The sequence below is a fragment of the Corvus moneduloides genome, chromosome 13 (assembly GCF_009650955.1).
Source record: "Corvus moneduloides isolate bCorMon1 chromosome 13, bCorMon1.pri, whole genome shotgun sequence".
NCBI classification, from domain to species: domain Eukaryota; kingdom Metazoa; phylum Chordata; class Aves; order Passeriformes; family Corvidae; genus Corvus; species Corvus moneduloides.
Window position 1 is genome coordinate 8995644 of NC_045488.1, and position 24817 is coordinate 9020460.

The following is a 24817-nucleotide window of genomic DNA, read 5'->3' on the forward strand; positions in this document are numbered from 1 at the left end:
CTCAGGTGAGATGCACAGACCCCTACAAGAGAAAGCAGAGAGCTGAGTGAGGGTTGAAATCCCCCCAGTTCCATCAGAGTTTTGCCTGGCTAAGGGCGCAGGCATTTGGCTACAAATTAATTCAGTTTAGTTTTCACCCAGAGAATGCTGCAAACTCCCCGGAAAGATTTAATTTTTTTTCCTTGCTAACACAATCACAAAATAATACAAACTTCTCCCCACAAAGTGTTGATTGTTCTATAATGGAATCGTAAGTAATTTTGCAGTCGCTTTGGGGAAAAAGCAAAAACTGTTCTTAGCACCTGCTGTATGATATCACAAAGCTACGGCTCATAATGATTCTAATACGTGAAGGCAGTTGCATAATACCATCATATTACAGTTTGTATAAGGAAAAAAAATCACGGACAAGAGATTGCCAGTAGAAACTCTTCTTGAATGCTATTTTTTTCCTCATTGCTCTTCCTCTGTCTCAAAATATCTTTGCATTTTCCTTGTCAGAGTCTGTAGGTTTCATTGGTGGAAATAACAGCCAGCAAATAATGAAGAGGGAAGGGGAAAAAAAATCACCATGTTTTTAAAAAAAAATGCATTTTTCTATAGATGCTAATGTTTCATAAAGAGATGCAAAAGGAAGAGAAAAAGATACTAGATAGCACAGCTGCATTGAATTGCAAGACAGCTGGAATTTTTCAATGTAACCAGATTTTAGATGAGTTTTCTTTTCATTTCTCTATAATAAGATCTTTGTAAACCACAGTCCTAAACAAAATCTTGGTGGTGATGATGAAAATAGGGAAGAGCAGTGCTGCTTGTGCGGTGTGTGTGACAGTCAAAATACGAGGCCAGATCCTTCAGAGCTATAAACTTGTGTCAGCAGAGCCACGCAGTCTCCACTGGCTGCAGAGCTGCCTTGCTGCAGGCCCTGAGTGTAAGGATTGCAGCATCCAAAGGGATATTGCCTAGCGGTCAGGATGCCCTCAATGCCCTCAGCTGAACGGATGAGAATGAAAGAAATTTCAGGCAGAGCCTGAATCAGAATTTGCCCTGCAAAATCCTGGGCAGCACATACCAAAGCAGCTACTCCAGCCTTGGAAGAAATCCAAGATGCCTCTGCCTCACGTCCAGACTCTCAGTCTGACCTCTCCGAACGATAAATAGTGAGTTCACATTTCACCCTGATCCTTCCTGAACCTGCCCCCTTGCAGAGGGCTCGGCGTAGGAGAGGTCAGGGCCCTCGTGGGCATGCAAAGGTGTGATAAAAGGAGAGAAGTTCTTGTGCTCTCTCTCTCCCTCGCTCCCTCCCTCATTACATTCACTCGGGTCAGCATAGTCTGACTCCTCAGCAGACAGAAGAGCAAGAGGCATTTCCAAGCGATAGTTCCTGTTCTGCCACCTGCCTGCCATGTGCTCTTTAGCAACTTACCTCATCTCTGCTGGTCTGTAAAACACAGGGCAAACGCAGCCTTACAGAAGAATAATACAGTTTCTCAACCTGCAAAACACCTCATTGAGAAGCCAGAGTGTTCAAATGTTTTGGATACCTTGATACACACAACTTGCCAGAAATAAAACCCCAGAAGGAATTTTAATGCACCTTAGCAGGGCAGGAAGCACTACTTGGCTGTCTGCTGTTGGAAAGCAGTCTCTTGACATTCTGTGCTACATCCTAACATCTTCCTTTGAGCTAGGAATCAGTGCTGTATTCAGTTTTCTGTTGTGGTTGCTTTAAATTCCTAAACTGGATCAGAACCAATGCTTTTTTCTTGTGGCAGCAGGGGGGTGATTTAGTTAATGCTGGGCTCGGGTGCCAAATCATGAGTTCCAACTTATTCCTATCAGTAGTCATCCATCACCAAACTTGGGGGAGTGAGGCAGAAATATAACCACACTGACAATTTGCCAGAATGATTTAAGACCTGGCATTTAAGAGTTCCTGTTGTAGTTGTTCTTTTGACATGTCTCCTAATTTGCTCCCATCTTGAAGATACTCACTACTTTAAGACTAAAACAATCTTCATCTGGGAATGGAACTCAGCAGCAGGAACAGGGGGGCTTTATCCAAGGGTAAGGTTGCACAAGGGCAGACAAACCTCCTGACTTCTGCGTCATCAGCAAACATAGATGTGCCTGTAGGAATGCTGCTCTATTGGCTTTGCCTCTCACAGGGGAGGAGAAGGCAAAAAGCAATATGCATTATTGATCAGAATGTGCAGGTGAATGAAGATGGACAAGGATAGGTCACAACTTTATTAACTCCATGTAGCCAGCACTTGCACAGATCCAGAGCTGAGTTAGGCTGTCTGGATAGCCTGGATCACAGTGATCCACAAATCCACCCCCTCCTTCCTCCGAATCCTTCACCATCGGTTGCAGACGTGGTACCAAGACTTCCTTGGTGCCATAGGCACAGATTCCAGTAGCAGTATCCAAGGCTGCCTGTGTTGTGGGAGTTGGTCTCTCCATCCTGAGCCATAAAACAAGAGCCATGACTGAGCTGAAGTGCTGGGACGAGAGGTGCAGGCTTGTCCCTCATGAACACAGGGATGGATCAGCTGCCAGCTCTCACTTACCCTTCCCACACACAGATAAATGCAGCAGAACCTGCTGTAACTCGCACTGTCCCATTACCATCTTTGCCTGCTGGCTTCACTCATGTCCTAAACACCCTGTCTGTGCTCTCCTGTGACAGTCATTCACCATAGTAACAAGAAAGTCAAGAAACACAAAAGCTGCGGAAAAGCTGAACGCAACCAAGGTGGAGCGAGTGCTGCTTAGGCAGAGTGCACTGTGCTGCAGTGAAGTCACGAGAACCCTCTCAGCACAGCTCTAGATTGGCAGAATAGCTGAGCCTCTGAATCCTCTCGATGGGATTTAATTGCCTCTGAATAGATTGCAGCTTTCTGGGATTCATTTGCTCCTCACTATGAATCACTGGAACATTTTCATGGTCACAAATGTTCACAGCAAAACTGTTCAGGGAAGTATGTGATGGGCAGGAATCCAAGTGGGTTGTTTTGGTTTTCATTCCAGTTAGATCCACTGATCACGGGTTGCAAAAGGTTTTCTCGTCTGTTGCAAGATGTTTCCCTCTCTCACATTAGTCTGACATTATGACATTATCTGTCAGAAATGACATTAATCTGTGCTGTTCTCAGAGGTTTTATATTAAGATTGGTACCACCAGCAACAACCTTGAAGAGTTGCACAGAAAACCAATCATGGATACATGGTTAGAGTACAATAGTACTTAAAATAGGTAAGTTTACATCTTGGACTAAAATTTAAACATATTTACATGTATGTGTACACGTCTGTGTGCATGACCAGCACCTTTTGGACATGAAGTACACGAAGACTGGCCTGTTTTCCCAGTTTTTTTTCCCAGTATATAATTTTTCATGGAATATTTCATTATTAGGTGGACAACAGGAGTAAATTTTTGAGTGAGAATGCATATGAGATGACATCTGCTTTACCATGAATTTACTCCTGCATTTGCTCAGGATTTTGTAGATCTGGTTTTCTGAATGTTCCCACTGTTAACTATGTTCACCATAGTAGACGTCGAAAGCAAATAAAAAGAGAATGGGAGTGCTCTCATGGAAACTGTTAGGCTGTGTCTGCTCAGCTCAGCACTCAGGATCTGAAAATTGCTGCTAAATTTTGAGTAGATTTGATATGGCATCATTGCTACAAAATAAATTTGGAGCACAGCATCCCAAAAATATATAAATTGAAGTACTAGATTTAGAGCCTGTGTTTGCTCTTTCCAAGTAACACAACTTGCATGGATGTAAAAAAAAAATGCACTTTCTCCTTGCCTGCAAGGTAAAGGAGAATATATGGAGAAAGACCACAGCCTGGCCATGCCTGATGTGGCCCAGTGCCCTGGCTCCAAAGAGCTTTGATAATGACTTATTAAAAAAGAGTGATCTGTGCTTTGGTGAAGCTTTTTCTTCCCAAGCCAGCCAGCAGTAACCTTGTCCTAGAAAACGTGGGGATGTGCCACTCTTGTAAAGATCCACTCTTCCTTTTTGATGCATTTTTAAATTAGGGAAGTGCTACTCAAATGCCCTTGAAAATCTTTAAGAAGGGCTCTTGGAACATTTTTTTCTTACTTCATTCTTTCTTTCATTCTGTATCCATCCATATGATTCCATCTGTTGGTCCAAAAGGCTCAATATGACAGTTACAACAGACCAAGTTTCTTTCAAAATTTCTCCTTTAATTTAAGCCATTTTTTCCTAGGAAAGTATCAAACCCAAGAAATCTATATTCCAAGCCCATTTGAAAGGGTAATAGAACTAATAGGGAAATGGTTTGTATTTATTTTTAAAACAACCCCCTGAGTATCACGTTGTCAAAGCTAAGTGAAACATTGCAAGTGTTCAGTTTATGTCTGTACCCAGCCACGATGCCTGAGCAGGTTTCAAGGTCTCAGCCTGCCAAACACTGACACACACACACTTAACTTTCTGCACTGGAATCTTTCCCTGACTTTAATGCAGGCATCTCTGTGGGATCAAGGCCGGTATTCGTGCAGATCCATCAGCTGTCTCTCGTGCATCTCTCTTATGTCAGCCAATTCTGCTTCTGTTGTGGTGATTTTTATTAATTGGCTACTAGGGAAGCACAGTAAGACTCTATCCATAAAGAATATAGGAAGAAATGGGAGATGGAGGTGCTGGAAGAGCACTTTTCGTCTTGAGGTAGAGACTGAATCCATTTGCATTAGAGTCAGTGACAGGACAGTTCCCCCAACACTCTCTTCTCTGGACAAAGCTGACCTGCTTCTCATCAAGTGCCAACAGATTCCTGCTACACATCTCTTCTCTTCCTTTACCTGGCTTTTGATAGTCACGTTATGTCCTATGAAAACACAGACAAACAAATACAAAACCCATCACAAAGCAAAAGCTCTTTCTGTGCAATAGGTTTATCCCAGGATATATCAGTGACAGCTCCAGAGCAGAAATTTACAGGCAGTTTGAGGTACTATCAGCATGCCAGGACTAAAAAGGGACCAAATGAGTCACGGTGTGAGGGAGATGATGTCAGCCCAGACACAGCACATCATATTCCTGGGATAAAGAAACAATGCAGAAACCAGCAGTGGGTAACAGATGAGGTATTAGGCCTAGCGGGGAGAAGACAAGGGCTTAAATCAAAAAGACATCCTGATGAGACTGAATGTAAGCTGAGCACACAAGCCTTCAACGAGGGATATGAGAGGTGGTTAGACAAAACACTACAGGAATTCATCCACAGTGAGCAGTGCAGGAGTTGGAGCAACAGGACAGGAGAGGTGGATGCAAAGGGACTTTTCAGCGCTGTCAAGGAAATTGGCCACATGCTCCCTCCCAGAGGCAGTGTCATCAGGGCAGCATATGGCAAAAGGGGGGAAAAAAAAGAAGGAAAGTAATGGGAAAAAAAGACAGGAATATTTTAAGAATCTTAGCTTTTGCGAAGTTGCAGAAGGAGTCTGTGGACAATCTGGGATTTCAAGTCTAATCTTTAGAGTTGGTGCAGGCCATAAGCTCATCTCCCACATTCACATTTTTGCAATTTCTTCTGATGGTGTAACGTGAAAAGATTTTTATATTTAAAATATTTAATATATTTATCCTATTAACATGATGCAAAATAGTCAATAATTTACATATATTTACATCTAATGTTCATTTATAGGCAGACAAATATAAATTTACCAGTGTGTGTGCATATGGCTGTAACATATGATTAATACACTGTCAGCATAATCTAACAGCTCAGAACCATCAGTTGTGCAAATAGTCCTTTCTAGCCATGTTTCCTACTGCTATTTAACCTTTCTCCTTCCATTCCTCCCCCCTTTCACAGTCTGTCTCACCCATCGTCGCTTCAGTAGCCTTCCTTAAAATAGCAGGCAAGGTCTGTGCAGTGGCGACTTTTTATACATATTTCACAATGCCTAAAACATTAGGGGATCTCTTCTCAGAGGCTTTTGGATATGAGAGGAGTAGAAATTAACAAAAATATTCCTTTCTCCCAGAAATCTTAGTACACAACTAAAACCTCCAGAGTAATGCTTTTGATTCACTCTCCAACCTTAGGTAATAAATAGCTTAATGTCCCATTCCTGGCACACCAAAGAGTCATTTTTGGTCTAGGACTCTGTCACATCTTCCTCCTGTCTGCCATGCCCTGATCACACAGCCCCTGCAAAGGCCAGAGCAGATTGTGCCATCACACGTGGATTGAGCGGCGATGCCACACGGGAGCCTGGCTGCAGAGAAACAGCAGCTATCCCAAATAACTTCCCAGATCTCTTAGGTGGAAAGAGGATAAGCTGTTGAAGTCCAGCCCCAGCTATCCTTCACAGGGGTTCTGTTTTCAATAATCTCTCCCAAGCATGGAAGATTAGTTTGTTCCTAGAGCAGCGATGTCCAGCACACACATGAGTAATGGCTGTATCATCGCAGAGCTGACTTGCATTTCATGATACAATATATTTTGCATGCTTTATGGTCCAATCCTGAATTTTTTATTTGATGTTGGTGATTCTTCATCCTCAAAACAATCCTGTTGACTTCACAGGACTCTTTGGACTCCCCATGAAAGTGAAGTTTATGGTCTCACTCATGTTTCTCCTTTACGGCCCAAAGCACCACGCTGACCTTCCAGGAGATTCTGTGCTGTTGGGAGCAGAGCTGTTTTCCCTCTGCTTTTCTCTCAGGATACCTGCTTCTCTCCCAGCAGCTCTCTCAAGCACACGAGGCAACGCTTATGGAATGCACTAAACACTTCCAGACTGCCTCAGTCAGGGACAGACACCTGTCTTATTTCACACGTTCTGCTTCCTGAAACCCCTGCTTGGATTTACACCCTGGGATATTGCTGAATTTATGGAGGCTTAGTTTCCCTCCCTTTTGGAGCCCTATCCCTGTGTTTTGTCCAGTGCATGAGAACTGAAGTACTACTGTAGTGTGTTTCTGTCAGCCACTGTGTTGTTGGTGGCCAGGTAACAAACCCACCAGCCCAGATCATGATTTGGTTCATTCCTGTTTAGGAATTCCTTGCACATCACCATGCTGAGAGACATACACCTCTCTAGATCCGGCCCCTCTGTCTAAGGAATTAAAATATTAAACTGAGAATTTGTAAGAAACTTTCAAAGGGATGCCATCTTTCCATCCTCTCACTTCACTTCCTATCTCCATTTCTTGGCACTCTCAGTATGGCTTTGTCTTTTCAATCCATAGCTGGTTTTGCTGCAGTGACATATCAAATGATTGGACTTCTTTCCTTCTTTCCTCAAAAAACAATCCTGACCTGTCATTAAAAAAAAATCTTACATATTTCAAGTTTTCAGCAGAAAAATATTTGATGAAAATATGGGGGGGTTTCTTTCTGTGAAACACATTGTTCACTAAACTTTCCTTTATTTGAAAAATCAAGTTTCCATCAAAAATGTTTCCATCAGAGAGTTTTTCTCCCAGGCTTTTATTCAGTGTACAGTCCTGCTAACAGTTACTGAGGTGCAACATCTGTTGACTTCAGTCAAAGTTGCACCCCAGTAATTGAAAGCAGAATTGGGTCTGTTCTTTGTAAGGTGTGTTAAATGGACAAAATCTTGCATTGACTGAAGTGTTAGTCTTAGCAGTAAGTGATCCTCTAATTTTAATCCTCCGCTCTATTCACGTCTCAGATACAAAATGTTTAAATAACTGCAGCTCAGTGGTGAGTTACCCATCAGAGCATTTCTCAGCCAAAATTGTAGAGTAAACTACTCTCAATAGCAGGTTTATGTTACCATTTACATTACTGGGTAAAACCTAATTTGGAGTTTTAATGTATTATGTGTTACATATATAATGCACTATATAAGGAGGTTTATTTTCTCAGCTTTCTCAAATTTCATGTTGGATGTTGCTTGATTGTACATATTAGTGGTAAATTACGAGTGCAATTCTTGTCTTTTATATACTTCATGTATCTATGCAAACAGATTTTGCATCCAGTCTGTAGCTTCCTATGATATGAAAGAGAATCCCCCCAAACCTATAATTTTGAGGGGGCTCTGGCACAGCTTCATTTAGATCCCAGGCATATTTCATCATTCCCTGATTCAAACTTGCCTTTCCTGTGTCTCATACCACACAGAACAAGCCACACTTTTACATTTATGTGTTGTTTCTTCCACATCAGAGTGGGGAAAGTTTATATATTCAACATACAGCTTTTAAAAATATGGGTATGTCTATATACCGTTTAATTATATAATATTATTTATTAAATTACTCTTCTATTTGTGTGCTAATGACTTCATCTTTTCTTGTGGTTGTCTTAGTATTAAATAGTTTTGTGCTTGGTACAGCAATTTGCTGATCCAGAGAGTTGCAGCTCCTACTCTTAACTTTTTGGTACTAAGAAACATCATATTTTAAATGTTCATCTTACTTAAGTTTTATAAACGTATTTCCTCTGAGAAATACACAGAAACAAAGTTGATAAGTCACCTGCACCATATTTGCAGCTAGCACCTGATATACCAACTGTCTGCAAGTCAAGAAAACACACTGAAATACTGTTGCAGAATAATTCATTGAAGTTTGAATAAAATGGAAAAATACATTTATATACTCATTTTTTAGAAATTAAATATTATTTTTCTTGGGTTTTGAAAATTTTGGCATGAATAGAAAAGTTCTCAAAGATTTTCAAATTTATTGAATGTTTCAATAACTTCTGTTTAAATGTAACTACTTTATTTGGAAGTTACAAAGATCTCATGCCTGTTAGAAACACTAAAATAAAAGCAAAGTTGTGGTCTCACTGCACGCCAAAAATATTTATGTATAATCTTTAAGCCAAATTAGTGGTGTTATTTGGGAGAATTAAGTTTTACAAGCATCTGAAACATGAAGCCTTTGTGTTTTGTACTTAGATTTTTGCCAGCTGCTAGTCCAATGAGAGACCTCACTCAGCATTAATGACATTTGAAATGAAGCAAACAAAATATTTATTATCTAATTCATTATAAATTTTAATCACCATCTGTAATAGCATAGATATTCACAGGTATTTTTAAGTCTTGACTTGTTTTAAATCAGTGATGAAAAATATTCCTGTCATTTGAAGGATTTTTGTTTTAAATTCTTCCATCTAGATAATGAGCTATTTCTATGAGCAGTTGATTTCCAAAATCTCTATAACACAGCTCTTCTGGACTCCAGTGTCTTAGCCCAAGAATTAGTTGGTCTTTTAAAATCTTGCATCACTAGGCAAACACACAAGTCCAATAAGCAGAATTCATGTCGTGGTGTTAAATGCAGGTAGAAAACAATGTAGGTGATACAATGATATGGAACTATTCCCTGAATCATTTAAAGCTGATAAAATTGTGTTGATCAATCATTCTAAATAACTGAGAAGGAACAGAACTGAGTATTGTGAGGACTGAGGATGGGGCATGATTTTTCAGCAAGAAAAGCTTTCCTGGCTTAGCATGAAAATATAATGTGTTAACAGAGTCTTAAAATCAATATACCATGAATTAGCAGTCAGCAGAGAACAGCCAGATGACAGGGGGAATATGATTCATTTCTGAGAATGACTAAGATCTCAGGCAGCTCGTTGAGCAGAATATTTGGAGATTGTGAATAGACTTAAAAGAAATTCCTTTAATTTGATCTGGAAGTGTGTTTATGACAGACATAAAGCACTTGAATTCTACTGAGGATTTCCTCTTGTGCTGCAGTCGTCCTGACTCTGCTCTTTACAGCTGTGCTTTAAGTACTGACTGCTGAGCCAGACAAGCCAGTCCTCTCACACCTTAATGCATGGAAATGAAGTTTCCAGTTCTAGATGAGTAATTAGATAAACCAGCACTGACGGTGTAACGATAATGAAGTGAAGAGGAAAGGACCCCTCAATAATCAGATCCTTTTCAGGCATTCAAAAGAAAATGCATTTTGATGTTTTTCAAAAGACACTCAGCTGCCTTATTCCACCTCTTTCCTTTCCTTCATTTCAGCTTAAAAATTACAGTTTTTTCATTAGACAAACAACATCCATAGGTGCTCTGGATGCAAACGAATGTGGATTGCCTTAATATGGGAAGTGACAGCCCCTGGCATTTGTCTGAATATTAATGCTGAATCAGATGGAGAAATCATTATGGCTGATGGTTTTGGTTATTAAGTTTAAAACGTCAGAAGCCTGAGTTTAAGTTTTCGTGACAGCAACAAATGTTTTCTAATTTTTTTAATGCTTAAGTTTCAATTTAAATTCAAATTTCCACTTCTTTTATTGCCTTATTTTTCAGGTTTCAGTGTCCAGGAACTTTTATTTTTGGTGGATTGGGAGAAGTCTGAAATCCAGTTTGAACTGGGAGAAAACTCCTGCTATCTGTAGTTGCAGATAACACCTTTGCTTTTTGTGCTATTGGCCTCTCTTTTTCTCCTAGAATCATATAGGACAACATTTTCAGTGGGGCTTATGGCCAGTTTATCGAGTACTCCCAGCCTGGGCCAGATTTCCAGAGCTGCATCCTGCAGTCCCCACTGTTGTGTTTACAGACAGACGTTCAACAAAGCCCTCAAGCTGTTGAGTTCTTTTAAAAACCTGGCCACATATTTCTGTGTTGGCTTTGGATATAGAAACTGGGCACTGATGCTCTGTGGTTGAGCTCTGCTGTTATTTCTGACCTCAGAGGACGTGTCTGGATGTTATGGTGGTGGTTCTTGAGGACTGTAAGCTGGCAGAGAGGTCTGAAAGTCTCATCTGGCATGGAAGTGGATCTTGGAAGACACTAAAAGACTTTGGAATGTGACTTGGTCCTCGTCAGTGAAAGGTGCATTTGTGTCTCCCATGAAGTTCTGGCCACACAGCCAGGCTAAATGTGGGCTCCGTTAAACTCTGGGTCCAAAGTGCCTCTCCCTTTTTCCAAGGCACATATTTCCCTTCTTTAACAAAATGCCACCTGTTAGTGACCTCCTGGGTCTGCAAGTTCTGTAGAAAACCTCACTGGGCCCTTCAACAAAACAGGTGTGAATGTCAGATTTAAAGAGAGGAATGAACTCAGGCTCAGAAGGAAACACTCCTGATGGAGCAGGGGAGAATGAACAACTCCTTTTGCAGAGTCTTGGGAGACGCCCATGCTTGGCAAGAGAGGGGAGTTTGGGGAGAATCAATCTGCTGAAAATGGGAGGGCAATTCTGCTTTCTGTCAGAGATTAATAACTCAGTAACCTCAGTGGGAAGCCTGACAGGTACAACCACAACAGCAGGAAACTCCAGCACAGGCACTGTGCTTTTGAGCATTAGTCTCTCATCCCTCAGCCTTCCCATGCCGAGCCTCCTGCCTTACAAACTGGAGTTGCTGTGCTCAGAATGAGATCCAGCACTGGATCCAGCCACGGACATTCCTACACCAACAGTTCTCCAGCCTCACAGCTTTTGCTGGAAGTGGTAGCAGGTCCTCAGACTGTAAATCCTCCAAGGCAGAATGCCGGCTATGCTTTTGGGTAACAGACTCAGAAACACCAAAGTGACTTAGAAGCTGAAGTCCCCAGCAATTCTGTCTGCTGTGCAGTCTCTAAATTGCTTTGACTTTCAGAAAGAGTGGGGCTATGCAGATGTTTATTCCCTTCTTAAAACATTCCTGCTGGTGTTTAACAAGTATAGTATATTCCCTCTTTGGGATGTTGGAGTGAATTAACTCCAGCCCAGTTCCCCCAAATAAGGCAGAGGAGAACTGAAGACCCATCCCTTGCCCATATCTTTTATTTTGGCACAAAATGTGAAACTTCCTTGTTCAGGTGCCTGTTCCCTATTTTAATTCTGTTTTACTCCTCCCCCTTCTAACACTTTTAATTTGGTTGGGGAGGAGAGGAGAATGGCTTTTTCTTTCCCACTTACTGTGGTAGAAAATGGGAGATGGAGACCAGCTTTCTTGGACTCTTATATTCAAAATAGCTATAAATAATTAGTTACGGGGACCTAGCTTCCCCCTCCTTTTAAGGCCTAATTTAGGTTCTTTATCAAAATGATTTAAAATGCCTTTCTCAGTGGGAAACTGTATTTCAGAGCTTTTATTTATTAGACTTCTCAAAAAGTGTGTTTTTAATGCACATCCTGACTTTCTGCCAAAACTCTCCACTGTAACATTGGGATTGGCGCAACCCTTTGTATAGGGAGTTATATTTATTGGATTTTTACATATTGATACAGAGCAATTCATCTAAATAAATCATACACAGAATTGGCACATAAATCTCCCAGTCTTCACTACTCACTGTACTATATTACTATCCTGACAACCTTCCCTCAAATACAGAGAAACTTTCCTCTTGGTGTACTTTTTTCTAGTCCTCTTAAAGTGTCAATGATTTTCTGGGGCTGTGTAGCTTCATTGTTGTTGCTGTGAGCTGTAGCATTTAGGCTGTGGATTTTGTTTTATAATGTAGGGACAGGACAACATCACTGCATTTTAAAGGAGGGCAAAGAGCCTCGAACTGTGCAAAACGTGTGGATCATAACGTAGTACGCAAAGGCAGATTTCATGGTAGATGGCTGAACATCTGAGTATTTTAGCATTATGAGCCCACTATGACACTGGGATTTCTTTCTTGTGGTTTAAAAAGCACAATGGCTCTTGTGCTGGATGGCTGTTTTGAGGAGTGCAGTTTGCTTCAGCAGTTTCAGGACTCCCAGACTAAGTGTGTGTGTGTGTAGGTTGGACCCCTCCATTCTGGGACACCCTCTCTCCCCCTCCCAAATTGTTTCCTGCTTTCTGAGCAGGAGTTGCTTATGAGACAGTCTGGGCCTAATTATTTTAAGCAAATACAAAGCCATAAGCCAGATCATGGATGGGTACAGTTCAGTGCAACCCTTTGGCAGTACACACCAGTGGATGCTCTGCCCAGTTGTGTTTTGAATCCCTGTCATTACAAATCCCAGAGATGTGACAGTCTTCTCTAAAAACTCAAGTTCAGTCTTTCCCAGTGAAGGGTTAAGAGCTGTGACTTTCCAAAAGGATTTTGTAGTACTGGGCCCATCACTCCAGAAGGCTCTGGTCTTTCTGACAAAAGGGCTCTGACATCCAGGCAGTACTCTTGAAAGTTCAGAGTTTGGAAAGTCAGAGCTCTGCAAGAAATCATTACAATAAAAGGTAGAACAGATTCTAGCAAGTGTTCAATCACCCAGCGGGATGCCACTTAGAGGCAGAAGACCTTAAAACAACCAGCAAGATGCCTGCAGAAGAAGCCTCTGTGCCAGCTCTGGCACTCTGTGCCTGTCATTCCACTCTGTGCCTGTCATTACACGCCTTTCATCCAAGGTAAGTTTGGCAGAGGGGCTGGGGACAGGCTGGGTCAGGGTACTGCTCATCTGTGAGGACCACAGCCATCAATTTATTCACTAGAAGAAAATAGAAGGAATCCAATTACAAGCTAAGATAATTTTCCTGATTGCAAAACAAATACCTTATATGAGGATGCTTCATGCAGAAATAGGGAAACAGGCACAAGGGCACCTGCAGAAGGCCATCAGTGACACTGCTGTCAGCATTCACCTCTGGCTGGTATCCAGCTCCTGCCATCTCCAGGCTCTGTCATTGTAAGCATGTCTGGAGAAGAAAACAAATAAGAAGACCATCCTTTTTCAAAAATCCTTTTTAAAATGCCCTGGATAGTACAGACTATTCCTGTGGTAAAAGGGGATACTCCAGCCCTGACCACTGTCACAGTGTCTCATGTCGTATCAGCTGTCCATGGATTTATGGGTAACTCTGTCAGACCTTCCTCTGGCTCATTCTATTTGTAAAAGGGGGGTAGATTAGAGACTTTAGCCAGAGACAGGGTTAGATTGGCTATTAGGACAAAATTATTCCCTGGGAGGGTGGTGAGGCCCTGGCACAGGTTGCCCAGAGAAGCCATGGCTGCTCCATCCCTGGAAATGTTCATGGCAGGTTGGATGGGACTTGGAGCACCCTGGGATAGCAACCTGGAAGGTGTTCCTGCCCAGGGCAGGGGGTTGGAAATACATGATCTTTGGGTTCCTTCCAATCCAAAACATTCTATGATTCTTTGACCACTGGTAATTTACTTTCCGTATTATATCCAAACATACTGTTTACAACCTACCTTAAAAAAATCATAAAATGGCAGAATTTTTTAAAATGCATGCAGACTTGCCTCAGAAGAACAAATTTGTTTAGATGGTAAACAAAAATTCTGGGTTTATTTTCTTTTTTTTTTTTTTGCTTGAAATCTGTGTGCATGTCGTAAAATATTCCTGTGTACTTTCAAGAATAATTGAAGCATATGTACCCAAAATGTAATACTTTTCATAATGGTTTCAGACTAAATTATCCATTATATGGGACTAACACATAAAAGCCTTCCTCTACATCAAGTGATAGATCAAAGGGAGGCACGATGGCTTGTCCACATGCACAAACCACACCTCTCAGATTCTGAGAACAAGGATATGCCGTCTGCATTTTAACTACATCTCCATGACATGAAACAGTATTCCTGCGTCTCCTACTGTGGGAGAGTCAGGTAGTCCTGGCTACAAAGATTTCCTTTTACATTTCTCCTCTCTTTTTTTTAGTTCCATAATACAGATGAGATTTCAGTGACTAGTCCTGGGTGAGTCTAATTTGAAAACTAAACTTCTCTCAGTTCCTCTCAGGGTGATGTGGGAACCTGTCAGGAGGAAGTGTGGTTCTCAGTCCTTGGGTGGTAAATCCATGAACCCAAACCTCAGTTCTGCATCCTGGGGGGTGGGTGCTGGTGGAGACATGCTCCTGCACAAATCCCAGCAGCTTCAGTGGGCACAGCATCAGGACTGATGTGCTCCTGTCTTCCTGCTTTCTGCTGGTAGTTGTAGTACAGCGTTGTGCGTCAGACCCTTCTCCTCTTGACTGGCTTGCTTGTTGAACTCAGATGTATTTAAAACTTTCTGTGCCTCATTTTTCTATCTGCACAATTAATCTAGCAATATTTCCACCCTTGTAAGGATTCTTAATTACACTGTCTACCTAAAACCCTTTCCTTCAAGTGGATGATGTGAGTGAGACAAATTCTGAGTGTTACTGCCAGTGAGCATTAATGGATCACTCTCAAATAGGGATCCAACTGTCCCAGCCTTTGGAGTGTTTTGCTGTGAGTTTTTCTCACTATCTCTTCATGAGTAATAAGAAATGCAAACTTACTGGCTTAGTGGCATGATTAAAGATGTTTGTGCTTGGAATCCAACTGCAGTAAGAGACTGAAGATGTATAGTTTCATTTAAGTGCATGTCTAGATCTAGTCTCCCAGCCAGTAGATTGGATGTTAGCCCAATTATTCCCATTAGCATCTGGTTGCTGAGCACTGATGTACTACCATGATCAGGGAATAAAATTCCCTAAAATAAGCTCCCTTAGCTGAAATGTAGAGGTACCTTTTATTGTTGTCGTGGCTGCAAAAAATGTGAAGTGCACTAGGAAAGTGCTGAGTTGAGGCACCAGAAGAAGAGGCTGTGATCATGGAAAGGCTGAAACTTCTCCTCTGATCATTTCTGACAGCTCAGAGTGGTTCTTTCACAATTGGAACCACTTGTGCTGCTTATTAATATAATGAAACTTATCCTCCAGCAAAAACAGAACCAACGGCTGACACAGGAGTGGAGGGAGAGGCTGAAACCTGATCTGCTTAGGGGTCTCTTAAAGATGATGGAAGACTAATAAAATCCAGTCTGCTTCCTACCTCCATTACAACTCCTACTCCCAGCCTGTCCTCACAAGCTCAAACGGAATAATGGCTCCTTCCAGAGCCAAGCCATCCATCCCCAGTACAGCTGAATGGCCTCTAATGGTATTTGGCACCAGGGCCTGTTTTGGTACATTCCCTGATCTATGAAATTCTTTACTTTGATTCCATTGGGTGCTAGATGAAGCCTCTAAAATGTTTCTTATTTCTTCAGGAGTAGACTTTTTTGGTCATGTGTTTTGGGGTTTTTTTATAATTATTTTTCAGGTTAAAAAATGTTTCCACAGTACTTCACGAAAGCTCAGTGTTTGGTACATCTTCATCATGGGGATAACCAGAAGAACAGAAAAACATCAATTTTTTCATTGGCAGTGGATTAGAGAAACAGTCATAATTCTGTGTTTAATAGGATTGCTCAACACCAGGAGGGTGACCATGAGATGCTGAGTGAGAAAAAAATACTATAATGATTAAGAAAAAAAATCTAAAAAACACCAAACCTGAGGTCTTCAGGTTTTTCAAGAAGTAGGTAGGAAAGCAGCTAAACAGAACTGTAAGGGTAAGCAGGGCAAAATGTCAGAGTTGATTTAACTCATTACATTTAAGTGGAAAATAAGGGATGAAAGTTTAGTTTAAGAAAAATTAAGGAAACACCCAAGAATGAGTTTACAAAGTGCAATATTTTCTCTCAGAGCGATAGGGTTAGCAGGTTGGTATCCAGCATCTGTGACTGATTAGGGGCATTTGAGATGGCAGGTGGCTTTTGGAAATGGAAACCTTACAGGGCTTTGCAAATACTTTCTGTAGTTAGGCAAAGTTATTTGATTTATTCTCGCTGGTTCTCATTGAATTGCCTGGTTTAAAATCTATCAACTTGTCTTAATCCATGTTAATATTTTCTTATAGACACAGTGTTGTGAAAATTCTCCAATCAGATTCTGTAGAGTTGCCCTGGAGAATAATAGAGTTACTCAGTTTACACCACCGAGGGCTGTGTTAAGGTGAAGAACATAAATCATGGCATTTAAAAATGCCAGCCAAATCTTTTAGACAGTAATGAGATCAAGAACCAGATCTGATCATATTTGCTCCTGACAATTTTAAAGAGGCCTATAATTCCACGTGCTTCCCTCTGTGTGGTCATGTTGAAATCGCCTGTCTATATCAAGAAGCCAAAGCCCCAAAAAACTCCTCAGCAGGGTGAAGGGTGGAGCGGGGTTGATCTGCTCATCAGTTCGCACTGTTGGAAAAGGAGCAGGAAAAGGCAACCCTGCATCTCTTCTTTGCTCTGGTCCACAGGTCACAAGCTCCAGTGAGGCCATGCAAGAGGCAGAGCCACAGGAGAGCCTATGGTTCTCCTCTTTGGGCTTGGATGGGAACCAAAACTCATCTCTGGGAAGAAATATTCGGAAGAGACACTGAAGACAAGAAAGTAAACCCCATGGCTGGAGCTACTCCAAAAGTCAAGCCAACATACAACTGGCTCCTTAAAAAAGGGTAACAATAGGTAAAACAGAATTTACAGCTGCAGGAAGTGCAGTCATAACATGATTCAGGGCAAGTGGAGTTAAAACTCTCAATTAGCTTTTCCAAAGAGAATTCTTGAGGAATAACTCAAGGAGCAAATACTGCAGAAGCCCCAGAACAGGTTTGTTATTACTAGAGAAGAAAAATCCACATTTGGCCAAATTTTTCCATTATCTGATATTGTTAAACCAGTCCTGCACTGCTGTCTGGGTTGTTCTAACCTCGGCACTGGTCCAGATCCATTTCCAGCTATGGATTGTGTGCCTGTCTCTGTTTGTGTGTTCTTCTGCAGATTTGTTTTAAATCACCCTTCTTGAAGCTTTCCAGCATCCTGATTTATAAGATTTTACTAAGCTTCACATAGCCTTTTCTTTTCTTTACTAAGTATGTTTTACTACTTTGTATTTTTTTCCAAAAAAAAATGGATTTTATTGGACAAGGGTTCAAACGTAGCTGCATAATGTTTGTTTTACGGATTTTGTATTAAACCACTTTAACACATTTGTAGACCTGAGGAACTCTGCAAATACTGTGAAGGAAATGCCCTGAGCTTCATCTTGCTGCTTTGAACTGAGCACAGTGAACTTTGCCTGGTTACTGAGCTGACACGTGAACAACCCATTTGCAATTCAGAGAGAGAGAGAGAGAGCAAGAGAGAGAGCGAGAGAGCAGAGGGGGCTGATCCTGCTTTTACCAAAGCCAAAGGAAATCCTACTGCTGACTGCAGCAAAATCAGAAGCAAAATCATAATGACTATTTAAGATGATATTTCACAAGTACAGTAATGTGACAATCATGATAAAGTCGTGGTTTTTCCAGAGGCACCATCTGAATTAATAGGGTCTTTCCAACTAGCTCTCCTTGAAATGGGTTGCAAGAGGTAAAATAAATTTTTAAAAAGTCTTTTCCCGTTGTGAGGATTTTTATTCATTTAATAAACAGCTGCTCTATTTTGAAGTCCTTTTTTATTTTTTTTCATCATTGTCATCTTCTCTTTATTGTAGCATGAGTAATCTAATTTTTCTGCATAGCATGTTGCAGTTTGATAGACAGGTCTCTGAGGGAAGCCTTATGTGTCAGCATCAGTGAAAATGACTTCTGAGGTTGGCTCACACCCCCACGCAAGCGTGGAATCCAAATCACCCCAGAGTTACGCATCCGCCTGCCCCACGCCTCGCTGCTGGATAATGTATTCATTTGCCTCTGGCGAAAAAAAGTGAGCTCGTCCACTGCATACTGATGTCATGTGGAAGGAGCCATAATTGGGACTGGTCACATGTCGCAGGCACTGCGAGCTGCTGCTTTTTGCAGTCTGTGTCGCTAAAGTTCAGGTCTCTGGATCTGTACCTATAGACATCGTGTGCTCCGAGGACACGCAGGGCTTGGAGACCCAGCAATTCAGGCACGTCTTTCACCAAAAAAAGTAAATGCCAATAGGCTGCAGGCACCCAGGTCTGTCTTTTTTTCCAGAATCCCATCGTAGTGGCAGGAGATTTTTATTTGGCTCCGTCACTACTTAGGTTTATCAGTAATAATTAATGACTTGTGCAATTGCATTTCCCACTTTAATCAAGGAGAGGTATTTCCAATTCAGAGTTGCAGCAAGAAAACACCCACAAATAGGCTGCCCTTTCTTCTTCCTTTTCACAGGCAAATGCAGACAGGGAGAAAAAAGACTTTTTGCTTAAGGTGTATATAAAGCTTTACAGCTTCACTTCCAAAAGGACTCTTCAGAACTGAGCTTCCCAAGTTACCTACCTCATTTCCTCCTCCCAGCAATGCAGCCTAAATAATTTGGGTCCCAACTATTAGAAATCATCATGTGAAGCCCACTGAATGGACAGGAAGATTTCCAGTGATTCATCTGTTTTCAATTATGCCCGTAAGAGCACTCCTGCCCTTACTTCCTGCTTGTAATAGCTGGAGAAGTTATTAGATGTGCTGGGGCTCTAGATGGTCTGCCACTGATTTCTGGGGACTTGGATCAATGCTCCTTGACTCAGTTTCCCTGTCTGTAAACAAGACCTTTAGTAAGGGCAAGGAGTCTCCAGGGTATGGAAGAGAAGCTGAGCACCTGAGATGAAAGCTGCTGCTACCTGGTAATCCTGGTAAAACTGCTGGCAGCGTCGGTAGAGCTGAACCTGCAGATATGAAATACAGCTGTCATTTCTGATTTCGGTGTCATCCCACCTCCAGGTAAGGAAATAGAGCTCGCTTTGGGACAAACCCACCACATTCAGTCTTCTTAACCTTCAGTCTGGATAGCTGCAAAGATGAACAGAAGAATTTTATGCATAACATTTTAACTTGGCTTGATGTGCTTCCCAGTAGCATGTAAATAAACTGCCTGATTCAGAGCACTCTGTTCCTGACATATAACCCATTGCTCATTTAGCAGATTTAATTTTGCAGGCTTTGTGCATTTTTTATGTGACAATGATGATGTGAGGAGGCATGTCATTATCACAGAAAGCCAACAGCACAGACTCTTTTTTACAGAAGTCCCTTCTTGCTGCTCCTTCAGAGCAGGAGCCCAAGATAATTCTAGCATGGGGTGAGCCATCTGTGACATGGGGCAGTTTTACTTGCAAACTTTATAACTCTTAATCGCTGCTGTATTTCCTGGCACTGTCAAGTAATAATGTCAGTGGATATCAAATTTTAAGTACATAGGACTCAATTATGATCTTGCAGAACACAGAGGCTGCTCAAATCCAGTCCAGACTGTGAACTCACAATCTGCTGTTTACTTAAAGTATATAGAAAGCACTTGACCTCTTCTCAGTGGCATCCATGTGGAAACACTCGACAATAGAGGCCTTCCTTGGTTTTCTTAGGAATCACGTTTCAACATTTTTATCTCCTCTAATTAAGGTCAATGGTCATACACTCCCACTTCTCTCCTCACCCCACTCTTCCAAAATTGTGGGCACTTACCCAGATCCAGTTACCCTGGATGAAACAAACTGGGCCCAATTTGTGCATACACAATTCCGGGGGGAATGAAGAGAGTCACGGAGATTTGAGGCTTTGCTGAACCAAGTGCTGTGTCTGAGCTCTTGTGTTCACATGCTTGTTCACCACGATGAGAAGCAGAGTCTGATAGAAGCAAACAGTAGGCGGGGGGTAGGATTGCTGCAAATGTAATTTCACTACGAGAATATTTCCTAACCCACAGCACATGTTCCCACCCAGTGGGGAAGGTGTGAGCGAGTTCTGAAGGAGGACAGCGAGAGTGAATCTCATCTCCCTTTGCAACACTGTAAGTGCTAATTGCAGGCGGGGAGGAAGGGTGTAGCTGGTAGACGTCTCGGAGAAAGCCTGGGGAATACAGCACAAGGACTCGTGTTGTCGTTGTCAAAGAAACCCAGGAGTGCTTCACATCCCAGCATCCCTGGGAAGATTCACTTCGACACTGCTGTGCTTTGTCTCCAGCCCTGGCTGCCTCTTCTTGAAAACCCTCATCGTACTCAGCAGGGCACTTCCCAGGAATGCTAATGCTCCAGCCAAGGCCATTGTGTCAGGATGCAAAGGATACCTCCTAGCCCACTGTCAAGGCTGAAAGAGCACATCCCACTGAATCAGGGGCATGTGGGGACTGGATTTATCATTAGAAAACCCCAGTAGTTTTTCGGAGCAGTATGCATTCTGCTTAGTAATTACCTTTTCTCTACTAAAAGGATTATTTCTTTTCATTATTATTGTTGAGTAGGTGGCAGCTATGAATGGTTAACACTGCAAAGCAGAAGTTGGTGAAATAAAACTCTGTGCTTTTAGAAGTCATTTTACATATGTAAAAACAAAATTGGGCCGGGCAGCTGCAGACCTTGGTATTATTTAGGCTTGTGCCTGATGCATTGCATCCTTTAAAGGGAAGGATGCGATGCATCTTTTCCCTCATTTCTCACACAGAGCAGAATATCACTTCCAGAAAAGAGCTAATGCTGTCCTTTTCCTTTATATATATATATAAAGAAAACCAGAACAAAACTAACAGAGTTGTGCCCTAAGTGAGATTGTCTTGACCCTTTGCAGAGGCAGGTCGGCAAGCCAGATCCTCAGAGCCTCTGTCAGCACACACTTCCAGCACAACTCCTTTGCTCATGCTGAGCTCAGCCATGGGTGCAGGACCAGGGCACCTGTTCCCTGTAGAGAATAACTACCAAAAAACATGACTTTTGTTTCAAGTAGCTGAAAAATGTGTTTGGTTCTAAGGGCAGAGCAGGGCATGCTGTGGTGTTGAGCAGCACCATGGGTTCCTCACTCCAGTGGTGTGGGGATTGCATCCATAGTTTCCAGGCACCAGGGAGACATGTCAGAGCAATCTGACATCCCAGAGAGACGGATTTTTCATGTAAAAGTAGAAAGTTATTAGCTCCCAAAATGTTCTCTTGGCAGCAGCTGGGCAGCAAGTACTGCCCTGGGGAAGGCAGGTGCTGGGCCAGCACGGCCCTGCAAAAGGTTTTGTGTTGTCACATATTGGAGAATAGTGTAATAAAAACCAAGGATTTTTATTCCTGAAAGAGCTCAGTCACTCATGCCACAAGGAAGATTATGTTTAATTAAATATTGAACCCCTTTATATATCTGTACTAGGCTGTGAATCATGCTCTCTTTCCTTACATCCAGAGGACATTCCCACATCTTCAAAGATTTTACAAATGAGGCTGGTTGAGAGTTTTGTTTCCCCTGGAACTGAAGGTGAGCTACTTTGGAGATGGAAACCAGCAACGCTTGAAAACCCCTGTTTCAGCAGAACAGGCCAGGAAAAGGAAAAAATATACAATACCCCAGAAGTGAGGATGACTTTTTAATAGCAGAAAAACTACATTATTATTTAGTGCCTGTGCTTTGTTGCTATGTTGGAGGGCAGGTTACACCTCTTCCACTGAGTTCTGTAATGGGCCCTTGCACTTCAGTTACTCCTTGTTTGATTCCTGTGATACTTTCCTGACTCCTTTTTGGGGAAACTTTCATATTCCTGCTAAAATTTAGTCACTGGGGACTGCTTAGACATCCTCAGGCCCCCCCTTGGATTTAAACTCCATCTTTTTTGTGAGCGTGCTGTGAGTTTTCTTCATTGCTGGGATATGTGTTATCTCGCTCAACTGCATTTAATTTGGTCTCAATTTGCATACTCTCGTCCTGGGCTGAATCTGTCAAGATTTTCCCATGACACATTTTGCCTCTGCTGTTCCCATGACACATGTTCCTTCTGCTGCAGCAAGATCTACTCTGTGGATTCATCTTTTCTTTGGAGAAAAGTGAGGCTGTTTTTCTGAAGTTCAGGTTCTCGCCGATAGGATTTTCTGTGCCTTCCCAGATCTGCAGTGATGTCAGTTCACACACAATCTTTCTCAGGTCAGCAGGGATGAAACTCAAAATCCTTTCTCACTGCAGTCTCTCACAGCTGGCTTGAGCAAAAGGTTGTGGTTTGTGCTGTGTCATCTGGTTTGCTGTTGGGTGTTTGGGGCTTGCTTGAAGCCATTTCTACAATCAAAAGACTAAATTCTAAATACCATCCAAAGACTGGGCACGTGTGTTCAGAATTAAGGCCCCTTTTCAAAGAGCACCTTGGGGTGAGTCACTTGACCTGGCTGTGCCTCAGTTCTCCATTTATAACAGAGGAAAATAATATTAATGCAAGTTAACTTTCTTCAGATACTGTGAGGCTCAGTGCACAACCAGAGGTGATGTTCTCGGGTATTGCAGTAATAGGGGTCACAGGAGCTAGATGGAAAAGTAAAGCAGAAGCTAGTTAAGACTTTCTCAGCTGCAAAGGATTAGTGTTCATTTTAAAATCTCTGGCTCTTGGCAAATTGGGAGAGTTACTAACCTGTAGCTTAAAAAAAAAAAAAAAACCAAAGCAGCTGAAACAAGGCTGTTAGCAAGTCTGGCAGCACAGCAGCACAGTGCACCTTATCTCTATCCTGGTGGAAAATCAAAGGCACATTTCCAGCTGTGCCCGTGAGCACTGTTTGGTCACTGAACAAAGCAACTGGCACCTCGTATCCAACCTACAGAATGATCACAGCCTGCTTCAGGTGCACAAACAAGTGCAGAAATGAGCTCCATGCACAGAACTCATTGTTATTCAATCAAGCCTTTAATTGTAAATGTTTTAAGCAAGGAATTCTCTGTTTTATGAAAGTGTGCTCAGCATTACTCCGCCACAGACATCTGTCATTCAGCAGGCGCCACCCAATAAAAGTGCTTAAAATGTTCTGTTCCTCAATTAAAATATAAACCAGAGCTGTTTAAGGGCTTTTACGAGGTGATTTCTATTTACCTGACAGATTTCCACACTGGAGAAGCACAAAGCAGGATTTCAGTTTCTGATCAGAACTGATGGCTCTGCAAAATAGCAAAGCTTCAATTGTTTTAATTTATTTCTTTTTGGTTTGGTTTTTTATTTAATTCCAGGAATAGTAAAAATCCATGAAGAAGAAAGGAATTCCTATGCCAGATAAAAACTAGGAAGGACAAGGAAGAACATCACACATGCTGTGCTCCCCAAAAGGAGCCAGAGAGCTTTGGCCCTGGGCTTGTATAGTGGAGGAACTGGGATCCAGGATGAACTCCTGGAGTCTGTGCCAGCACCTGCTAACCTTTTCTTCCAAATTTCATCTGACAAAAGCCAGGGAAAGTGCTCTGCTCTGGTCTGAAACAGCCTCTTATTAAGAGAAACAAGACTATGGCTAGACAAAATCTCTCATTCTCCCCAAAGAAACACTGCATGAATGCTCTCATGGTTGTTCCACTGCAGATGGATATTTCATCTCTCATTTGCCTTACTATGGCTCTCAACAAAGATCTTTCTTTTTATCCTCCCTTCTACTCAAGCAGGAGTGGACGTTACATGGAAAACAAGCATTTTCCCAAAAAACCCTCTACTTCTTGTTCCAGATCCTCAGAAACTCACTTTCAGTGGCACAAGAGATGCAGAAAAGGCTTTGCTGTGTGTTATGCTTTGTACAATGTGCAGATCCATGGTCTCCTGTGCTCCATCCTCTGGCAGGGAATCACTTCAGTGCACCTGGTCAGCATCAGGATAGAAGAGGATGGCAGTGTCAGGAGGAGAAGATTGTACTCTTGCAAGACAAAGCTTTCAGCATCAAACCTTAAACTTCCTGGTTTTGCCAGGTAGCAATATTTTTTGGACCAGTTTGCCCTGTCCTGCATGGCCATTAAGCCATTGTGACACTTCATCACACCAGTCACAGCTGATTTCTGACAGCATGGGCAAGCCAAGGATGAAGCCTGTGGGGAGGGAAGGTGGGTGGGTTTGCCCCATCTCCTCCATAGCTGGGTGCCACCCTGCTCCTCCCTGCAGCTGCTTTTTGGTGCCTGCAGCTCCACAGAGCCTCACAGCAAGACAAAGTGACATTCCACATCACAGCAGCCTAGCCCAGGAAACACAGGCTTCTCCGAGGAGTTTCAGGTATCCGGTGTTCATCCTGCCACACTGCACTGAAGGGACAAAGCTGCCTGTGCCAGAGGTACCAATAATTGCTGATGCTAAACCTCGAGTTGGTAAGTCTCTGCTGA

At 42.2% G+C, this 24817-nt stretch overlaps 1 long non-coding RNA gene across 1 annotated transcript; it reads right to left on the reverse strand.

Annotated features, from left to right (window-relative positions):
* Positions 1-1705: 1705 nt before the first annotated feature.
* On the reverse strand, positions 1706-22995 carry LOC116450653. The gene is made up of 3 exons (XR_004242881.1): positions 20207-22995; positions 19366-19534; positions 1706-4872 (listed from the first exon to the last, which is right to left on the reverse strand). It is a non-coding gene; the product is annotated as an uncharacterized LOC116450653 (long non-coding RNA).
* Positions 22996-24817: the final 1822 nt, after the last annotated feature.